This window comes from Pinus tabuliformis, chromosome Q (assembly GCF_031772625.1).
Source record: "Pinus tabuliformis cultivar Carrire ecotype Pingquan chromosome Q, CPIR1, whole genome shotgun sequence".
Classification (NCBI taxonomy): Eukaryota; Viridiplantae; Streptophyta; class Pinopsida; order Pinales; family Pinaceae; genus Pinus; species Pinus tabuliformis.
In genome coordinates, this window is record NC_142296.1 from 553,050,939 (window position 1) to 553,061,803 (window position 10,865).

Below are 10,865 nucleotides of genomic sequence, written 5' to 3' on the forward strand. Positions count from 1 at the left end.
GGATCTGGCTACCAAACCAACTTCTCTCTAGGTCACTCCAACTTCCATCTCACTAGTAAAATTTTCATGTCTAGCTATAATTTTAATTCATGTTCTGTCTTTCTGCTGGTATGTTAGTTTCTCAGTATTAGCAGTAGTATGGCCCCTGGTGTTGAAGGTTGAGGCCATCATTAGTGAAAATAGCCTACTTTTGGTTTATGTTTCTTTCCTCGTCAACAATTCATCTATGGTGGTCCATTAGTGAGGTGGGGCCGTTGCCTTCGAGGATTCTCTTCCTTTTGCGAGGTCTAGGAGCTATGTTAAGCTCAAGGGAACTGGAGTAGGTCGAGCCCTTGGTTGTGGTGTGTGTCTAGTGTGGGAAGAAGTTGGTATATCCCAAGAAGGCTAGTGGAGGGCGTCAACTTGTCACTATATGGTATCTTCATGACTTTCATTGCACATTCCACATTAGAGTTGTTACTACTGATACAACCTAGGGTTTTCACAAGAGTTGGTATACAAAGTGGAAGGCTTTGGGTTGGTGGCATGTGGTAGTAAGCTCAAGGCCCATGCAGTGCCAATGTGGACGCGCTCGCAAGGTGTAGGGTCACGAGGCAAAGGCATTGTCCACCATGTAGAAGATCGATATTTTGGGGAAGGGGTTGACCAACAACCAACCCTTTTATCGGGAAGTGCCCCCTCCATTGGATTCTCTAGAAACATAGATTCAAAATGTTACCATGCCTCTAGAGTAGCTAGCACGTGATCGACGTGAGGACCGAAATGCAATTATTGCTTTTATGAATGACCTTCAACATAATCAATGACACACGATGGATAGGATGGTCTCACTGTGTCGTGGCCAGGGAAGGATTCATGAGAGCTTGGATCGTCTCGAAGGCAGGATGGAACATATGGAAGCTCATGTTCATGAAGCCTTTTGTCGTCCTCCGCCACTAGGAAATGGACCGAAAATTGTAGCTCTGAGTAACTTTGTTGACCAAGGATGAATGTTGGTTGCATTTTGGTTCTTGGGATTTTCTAGTTTTTTTGGGCTATCTGTATGTGGTTTTTAAATCTAATGGTGTCGTTGTCATGGGGAACAAGTCCAGTAGATAGATAACCATCATTCATCCGATCTTCAAAAGAACTCAATTTCCTATTAAAACACAGAGAGAAACAATAAATGGCCATGGTAGTTGAACTAAATTTTCGATTCTACAAGACCACAGGTATGGATTACAATGGAATTAGAAGAAACAGAAGGTAATGTGCAAGTTCCAAGCTGTAATATAGAAAGCAATAAATAAATATATTTATATATGTGGATTTGTCTGGTAACAGCTGTAGGAGAATTTCCAAATTACATATGTGACCACCCAACTGTACTCATTAAGGCTGAGCATGTGAAAAACTATGGCATTGACCTTCACCAGCGCACCGGATAGAAGGTGAATTCGTCCTCGCAGTCGTATCCGTATTGACTAAGTATTGGCTTCTAAATTTCCGTCATTTTCCAGGATCGGGAAGTGGTATTTAACAATTTGAACTACAGCGGTGTGAAGCTGGACGTGAAGTTAAAAATTCCCACGATTTGGCATGAGCCTTCTGTCCGGTTTCATAGATCCACGATATTAAAATTCCCACCATTTGGCATGAGCCTTCTGTCCGGTTTCATAGATCCACGATATTAAAATTCCCACCATTTGGCATGAGCCTTTTGTCTGGTTTCATAGATCCACGATATTTCTAATTTTAATCATTGGAAAATGATGTGAGAGAGATGGGCAGGCCGTCTCCCAGGCATGTTAAGTTCAATACTTCATGCGTGATGTGAGAGAGATGGGCAGGCCGTCTCCCAGGCATGTTAAGTTCAATACTTCATACGTGATGTGAGAGAGATGGGAAGGCCATCTCTACTTCATGCATGAGTCAGGGTTGGAATTTCAAAAGAGATTAGTCGTCAAATTTGACATAGTTCCTTGCTATTTTTATAGTTTTAAGCCAAGATATTTGACGGTCAAATCACCCCCCGGATGTGTATGTTTTCGGTACTATGATTTCTTATTTGTCGGAGCACATAACTTGTGATGCATCATACATCACTGGTTTTGTCAGGGTTATCCATTTGGGAAACTCCTATTTCCACCACTATAGCCTCATTAATGCGCGGCTACATGCGCCGGAGATAGCCAGAGATGACTAAATAATAAAAAAAAAAACGGCGTGTTACCCCCGCGCGTGTTATAAACTCCTATCTCCGGCGCATGTAGCCGCGCATTAATGAGGCTATAGTGGTGGAAATAGGAGTTTCCATCCATTTGTGTAGTATATAACGTATACTTGTCGGGTACCTGATTTCGGTACTATGATTTCTTATTTGTCGGAAGTGATGCATCATACGTTACTGATTTTGTCACGGTTATCCATTTGTCTAAGAATATAACGTATATTTATCGGGTTACACGAGCATACACTTTTTATCTCTTAATTACATTACATTGTTATTTGCTCAGAAAATTATAGAAAATTTGGTACAATTTTGATAAAATTTGGAAGATTTTTTTGTAAATTTAGGTTATAACTGTCAAACTTCAGGATTTTGGGTGCGCCAAGGGTTTTTGATGGTGCTGAATCTAATTCCACCATCAAAAACAAGATTCAAATACTCTTACTTGAAGATTTTTTGAAACAAAAAAATTGTCGGATTCTTGCCCTTTTTTTTGGTAGACGACCCTTTATTCAATATGCCAATACGTCCAATTCCACCATCAAAAACATGATTCAAATACTCTTCTTTCAAGATTTTTTGAAAAAAAAATGTCGGATTCTTGCCATTTTTTTGGTAGACGATGCCTTATTCAATATGTAATATTGATGGAGTCTTTTTTAGCTAGATGACACCTTATTCAATATGTAATATTGATGGAGTCTTTTTTTGGTAGACGACGCCTTATTCAATATGTAGACGATGCCTTATTCAATATGTAATATTTTTTTGGTAGACGACGACTTATCCAATATGTAATATTGATGGAGTCTTGGAGTTACCAATTGATTTAAATGTGGTTCAGAGTTTCCGAAATTTGGTGATTGTTAATTTCATTAAATTGTGCCAGCTCGAGAGTGTCCAAAGAATTGAACCCTTAACCTCTCAATAGCATAAGTGCTTTCGTCCACCAATTAACCTAACATTGATTATTTTGTTATATATAAGAACCAATCAATTTAGAATTATATATATATATATATATATATAGATATTAAAGTTAGTGTTATGAATGAATTAAATGAGTCATGAGTACATGGTATTTATATAAAATAAAGTCCATAAATATGCTAAGAATTCTCATTTTTAATGAGAAGCAAAATTTAATGGGTGAAACAATGGCTCACTTATAGTTGAGTTTAAGCTTAATGTAACTAACATTGTTGTGTTTTCTAACTAAATTTGGTGTAATGTTGGTAGCTTTTAGCATTTACTCTATTTTATTTTAAGTTTTTTTGTCTTCTTGTTTTCATTATTAACAATTGGTATATGAGCCCCAAAGTATAGGTTGTTGTTGTTATTGATGTAAGGTAGGTTTGTTAAGAAATATGGAGATAACTACAACCAGTGATATGGAAAAGTTGAACAGGACTCCCTATGGGAATCACAAATGGAGGATCTATTCATTTTGAAGGAATGGTATTTTTCAATTAAGTGAGTGGCAAAGAAACTCTCATCTATGATAGATGAACCCGGCAATTTGTTAGACAAGAAGGTCATTGCTACAATTTGACAATACCTAGCAAATGAATGACTACTTCAATGTGGTTGGTGAGAAGACAACAAAAGGATCATGGAAAAAGTTGCATGATTTGTATGAGAAAAACATAGCATCAAACAAAATTGTTTTGATGAAGAAGGTGTTCAATTAAGGAATTACTGAGAGGGGGTGGTGGAGGAGGGGTTAAATAAATAATTAATGTTAATTTTAACTTTTAATCCCAAATCTTATTTTCTTTATTAACTTTGAAATCACCCATATGTCCATACACAACTAAATATATAAGCATCACAGTAAATCATTCACATTAACACACGTAATTTATAACACCTTCCTCCCACATCCACCCAAGTAACCACACCAATCGGGGTAAACATGAGACGAGAGGCTACTGTGATTAGATTCTACCTCCTAGGTGACATTAAGGAAGTGGAATCGACAAAACATCACACACAGTCATCCAACATCATCAACAGAACCCTCAGAAGACAAATCGACCACTTAGACAGCCTGTCCCTCGGTCCCATTATTGTTGTGGACCTCTGAGGCCATAGTCGCTCTCATTCTGTGGACAAGGGAGCGACAAGAGACCTAAAGTCACTCTCATAGGCCTGCATGCCAGCCACTGTGGACCAAACTTGTCAGTGACCCCGTGATTTAAGCTACCTTTTCAGGCACAGAGCCTAGGTCACTGCCCAGAATGGAATGAAATCTTGAAATTAATAAAAGTACAGGGAAGTAATGAAGCAAAGGCAATAAACTCAACAAGACCTTAACTAGACCCCTACTAGCCATGACAGGCATTTCATCAAACATATTGTCACCATTTAACCTTGTAGTATACCTAGGGAGGATAATATGGGGTACCTCCCTCTGTACCCCAAGAAAGTGCTCTGATATCACTTGTTATAGATCTGTCCTGAAAATATATGATTATAGAAATAAACCCAAGAACTAACAAGATTGAAATAGATAGAAATTCTTCACTTTATTAATATCAAACCCTTAAGGTAGGGCAACACCATACATTGAATCCTTAAGGAAGGAGAACACTCCACAAGCCATATGCATGTTCATACAATATTCCTTGACATCTCTCAAAGGGGAGTCTCTAGCCTCTATATAAGCCTCATACTTACAATGCCATGGGTCATTACCATGGTTCCCTCAATACCATCTATCTAATACCATGGGTTTATTACATTATTTCTAACTACTTGTGGTCTCTTACATGATACGGGCTAACCACCTTATTTATTACTATGGCCCATCCCATTATTACATTATTCCCTTGGGTACCTCCCTCTATACCCCATATTATCCCCCCTAGGTATACTATAAACCTACAAGTGTAAACACCATAATTAAGTGTAGGGATATCATACGTATCTGACGATCACTATAAACCATTATTTTCTCATGACATTTGCTGTCTTATCAGTTATTAGGTTATAGATAACATATCCATTCAAATACAAATAAAAACATGTTGTGAGCCATACATAACTTCTATCACAAAATATACATCTAATCGGCATAATAAGAACATAAATGCAATAAACATATTATCCATCAAAATCCATATATATATCAGTACATTTACACATGAAAATCAATGGAATGAATTTCTCATTAATCAATGCAATGAAACCAACCGGTGATGGGACTACCATGTTCCACCCGACCATAGATTGGCTAAGCTAGGTCTCTCTTCAGGCAATCACCCCCATGCCATATTCCAAGCATGAATGTGGGACTCATAAAACACATCAAAAACATCAATCAATTTGGATGCCACTGGAGTTCTCCACCTACACGGTGAGGAATTTGAGTGCCTCCTAGTCTCTCAGGCTTTATCGTGCATGAGCAATCCGATCAAGGGATGACTAAGCCCTACACTGAGACATACTCTCCAGGATTTACCATGCATTCCATCCCGGAATCACTAGACCCAACAGAGAGAAAATCCACCACTTGGCTTTACCATATATCCCGCCTTTCATCGACAAGGATTCCTAGGCCCACCAAGGCACACAATCTAGCTTTACCGCAACCCACCATCTAGTTTATGGGTTAGTAGGCCAGTGGCTTCGTGCATCCTCAGTTCGGTTCAGGGACCTGTTAGCTCTGCTACATGCTGCTGTTGTTCGAGGAGCAAAAGTAAACTCGGTCCTTAGTTTTCTGCTCAGAAAGGGTCTACACCGATTATCCTCACCCTTCTCCACTTCCTCGTCCATTCCCCTCTTCATCCCCTTTGCACATGCTTTTGTTTAATATCACATAAAGCGCTTTTCTTTAAGTCCCGAGCACTAAGCTTAAAATCCCATGGCACCATATACATGTGACCCCGCACCTCCATAACTCTTCGCCACCTTTTAATCTTAGCTGTTGATCCCCCGACACCATGATCCAACAGCTCTCCCGTCACATCAATCGAACCAACCTGTGCGATTAAATCCCCGCCATCCAATCACCCCCGCCATCCGATCACCCTCGCCGCGATCGGATGGCGTCCGCTCTTCCCGCGCCCACAAACTAGCCGCACGATAAACCATGATCAAAAGTGGTTTTCGTTTGTCCCTACCACCACGCTTCACAGTTCTAATGGAATCGCTCAGCCGCATATGATTACTGCCCGACCACCAATAGTAGTGCGATAAATACCACTTACCACCCGTCCTCCATCCCGGCTCGTTATCTCCCATGCATCACTTCTGCCCGATGACCATTGGATCTGTTCGCCCGAGATCCAACGGCTCACGATCGTCTCCCACCTCACCTTCCCGATAGTCCTCGCTGATTGATCTCTGCCATCCATCCATTTGATCCAACGGCTGATGTCCTTGCTCCGCCCTGCTCATACATCTGCCATGCAGTTCACTCACCTCAATCATGCCATGCACCTGAAGGACGGAGGCGATCACCTACCAGTACCTGGTGCATTTCATATTCAACAACTGCATTTGAGAAACAGTATGGCCAAGGAGAAAAGGTACAAAGTCAAGCAAGTAAATGCATTCATTGATTATGGGATTGCATCCCATATAATAGTCCACCTATCCGAGAAGGACAAAAGAGCATCCAAGAAGATCAATTTTGTTCACTATAGCAAGAAATTGTACTCAGAAGTTCTGCCAAGCAGTTAAAGCGATTGGTGGTCCATTATGACCCCTCCACGTGTAGAATAGCAAAACATTTTTATAATCAAACTCTATATATACCCAAAAAACAGATGTAATCAAGGTTGATGGTTGTTGTCTTGATGTAAGGTTAAACTTCTGAAGACTGTAACTGCTTTGATACTTGCAGTGTCTAGTCAGTATTTTCAACTAATACAAGCTTCTTTTGTTGTTAATTGCTCACTTTCCATCTCTTTTCTATTCTAGGCTGTGCTTGATATGCATTTTTTCCTGAACTCTTGATGCTTAGCATTAGAGGGGTTATCATCCCACCTCTGTGTTTGAATCTTTCATGTATCAGTGAACGTGTTAATCAGGTTTCTTTTCACTTAGTGAAGAGAGCTGGCATCCTATCTGTTCACTAGGGTATTAGATTTGCAAACCTTTTTTTTACTGGTTGCAACCGTCCATCACAAGTCCTGTGCATCTGCTAGTGTGGTCAATATTCTCCATATTCACCGAATCCTTAAACTGTGAGTAATTGGTGGTCTAAAGCCTTGTAGTATGGGGGTGTTCACGCATGTCTCGAGTCAAGCAAAGTAGGAGTGGTTATCTGGCTTGAATATGCATCATTCCTTCCATTCATCCATTTCCAACATTTAAGTTGAGTTTGTGATGTCCCGAGCATCTCCGAGCTACAACCTAGGAGAGTTTCTTGGGGTGATAACATTGATTGGCGCCATTGTTGGGGAGAGGAGATTGAAGCTCAACTTCCCTGGGAGAATGACAGAGTTCCATGCTTTGATCATAGACAAAGTCTGGACACATTTTTGGTTGTAATCATCTATCTAGCAACTCTACTGGAGAACCTACCTAGTGGCGACTCCACATTTCAATTCTAGCTCAGTTTGTGAGGCATACCCGGAGAAATCCTCAAAAATCACCAACTGACCCAGTGCCTGACCCTGAGAAGTTTGCTAAGCAGAAGAAAACATCACAGAAAGGAGCATAAAGATCAAGTAAGCCTAAGAAAACTTATGCATCTCTAAAAGATAAGGTTATAGCTGAGGATATACAGTTGGAAGTTTTAGAGCCCAGCATTGTTAGTAAAGGAATACCTTCAGAGATTCATACAACTCCTTGTTCAGTTAGTTCCCCTTTGGATCTCAGTCCAAAGAAGGTCTCCCATACAGTCCATCATATTCCTTTGTGTCTGTCATCTATTTCATTATTTCCTATCATTCAATCTTCCAGTATCCTTCCACCTAGCCCAGTCATGGCAGGCTAGAAATCTCCCACGAAGATGGAAAGAATCATAGCTGCCAGGTATGGACCCCTAGTCTTGCCTATTCCTTTGAATGCCATGCCTGTAGGGGAATATCAGAAATATATGCCCAAATTCACTAGTACAGAGGGAGTAACAGCTGAAGAACACCTTGAGTCTTTTTATAGTTATGCTGATAACCTAGATATCAGTGAGGATGATGTGTGGATGAGAGTGTTTATCCAGAGCCTTGATGGAGAGGCTAGAAAGTGGTTTAGAGAATTTCCTCATAGGTCCATAACAGACATTGAGGCATTGGATGATGCATTCCTGAAGCAATGGGGAGATAGAAAAGACCTGCTCTACTACCATACAGAGTTTGGAAACCTAAAGAGGGAAAATGGGGAATCATTGCCCGATTTTAATAAAATATTTAACCGTATGTATAGTAATATACCAGATAAAGTGAAGCCTACCCCCACCTCTGCCAAACTCACTTATGCTACTACTTTTGACTCTGATTTCTACCTGCTTTTGAGAGAAAGGAAATGTGCCACTCTAACTGATATGCAAGATGCAGCACTGGAGGTGGAATCAAATATTATGGCTGTCGAAAAGCTCAAAACACATGCTGATAGAAGGAGGCAGAGAGGTGAGGCTTCTTCTTCCTCTACTTCATCTTCAGAACCCAAATTAGATAAAATGACTAAAATGATAGAGTCATTGGCTGCTAAGATATCCAAGCTGAAAGTCGAGCAGAGTTTTGGGAAAGCAAGGATTCCAAACACATTTGCTCCAAGAAATCCAAATCCATTCAGAAGAGAAAATGAACAGTTGAAAATCATTCAAAGGGATAAAGAAGCAAATGAAGAACAAAAGGTTAAGGCTCCTTTCCAAAATGTGGTCATGGAGGAGGAGCAGTTTGAAGAAGAGGATGAAATTCATTGCATGGAAGATAAAGGTAGTGCTACCCTTTTGACATCGACTGCATATGAAGAATCATTGCTACAGGACCAAATCAGTCAAGAGTGGGACAAAGAAGCTGCTCTGCAGACTGGTGAAAAACAAAGGTATAATCTGAGGTCAAAAGCAAACAATGTCAAGGAGAACCCTGTCCAAAGAGCTGTTGTCCAGACAGAGTCATAGAATATCAGACAGAAAAGACAGTTAGCTGATCCAGTCATCCTCAAAGCACCAGCTCAAGTGGTAAGAGGTCCTGATAAGTCCCCTTCCCCTTTCAGTTTTGAGTCAGATGTCCAGAAGTTAAAAATATTTGTGCCTCTGTTAGAACTTGTAAAGAGTGAAGTCTTTAGAAAGCCTATCCTAGAGGATCTTGAGCTGAAAGCCACACAAACCTCCACTGACTATGTCCATTTGCAAGACGACAAGCCTGTAGTTGTGCTTAGCCCTATGATCGAACCTGCTGATAATAATTCTCCATCATTTTATGTCTCCTTGACCATTCATGACAAAATCCTCCAAAATTTCCTGCTAGACATAGAGGCCAGCCACAATTTGATGCCTAAAGCTATCATGGAAGAGTTGGGCCTTGATATCACTAGACCTTATCATGACTTATTCTCATTTGATTCAAGAAAAGTGAAATGTCTAGGGTTGATTAAAGATCTAGCCATTACCCTAACTCAGCTGCCCGATGAAGAGAATGATGATGGATATTGTGGTAGCAGATGTCCCTCCCAAGTTTGGCATGCTGTCGTGTAGAGGATGGATTAAGAGACTAGGTGGGACATTACAGAATGATCTATCTTATGCCACTGTCCCAGTTGTTGGAGGAGAAAGCAGGAGATTGTACAGAGAAGCACACCTGGCCTACGTCATCAGTGATGAGAAGAATCCTTCTAATCATCCTATATATGTTGTGGATACCGGCTTTGGAGCATGTATCCTCCAAATTGAAGAATCCCAGAATGCCTCAATGCAGCTCAGGAAACAAACAAATCAGGCCGAGGAAGAGCAAGGAAGTCTGGTTTGGGAGATGTTCTTTGATGGAGCATGTTCCAGGGAGACTGTAGGAGCAAGGGTGGTGCTGATATCTCCAGAACAAGAAAGCACACATCTATCCTTTAAGTTGGCTTTTCAAGTCACAAACAATATATTAGAGTATGAGGCTCTGATATTGGTCCTTAATGCAGCTAAAGACAAAGGAATTAGAAATATAAAAGTGTTTGGAGATGCTGATCTTATCATTCAGCAAGTAAATAAAACATTTCAAGCACAGCACCCAAGGTTGAAAGCATACAGAGATGAGGTATGGAGACTCAAAGATTCCTTTGGTAATTTTTGTATCTCATATATCCCCAAAGCCAAAAACCAGCTTGCTAATTCCCTTGCTGTGTCTGCTAGCATGTTTATTCCTCCCATACCTCCCAGACTGGTTTATGAAGTTCAGATGAAATACAGACCGTCCTTGCCTGATAATGTCCAGCATTGGAAAGTTTTTGAAGATGATGATGAAGTGAATAGGTTCTTGCAAGTCATTGATGAGTTCTCTCGAATGCAAATTGACCAAGAAAATGAAGCCTTGGAAGAAAATCCCTATCCCAGCTTAGAAACAGAATTGGTAAAGAAAGCATTGTCCAACTGCCCAACAATCATATACCTAAGGGTCTGGTTCCATTAGAAAAGTTGTTTGACTAGAATGATGTGCCTTATAAGGCTACCCAAAAAGAAGACCAATCTACAGTCTGCAAGCATAATATAGGGGGTCCAGGT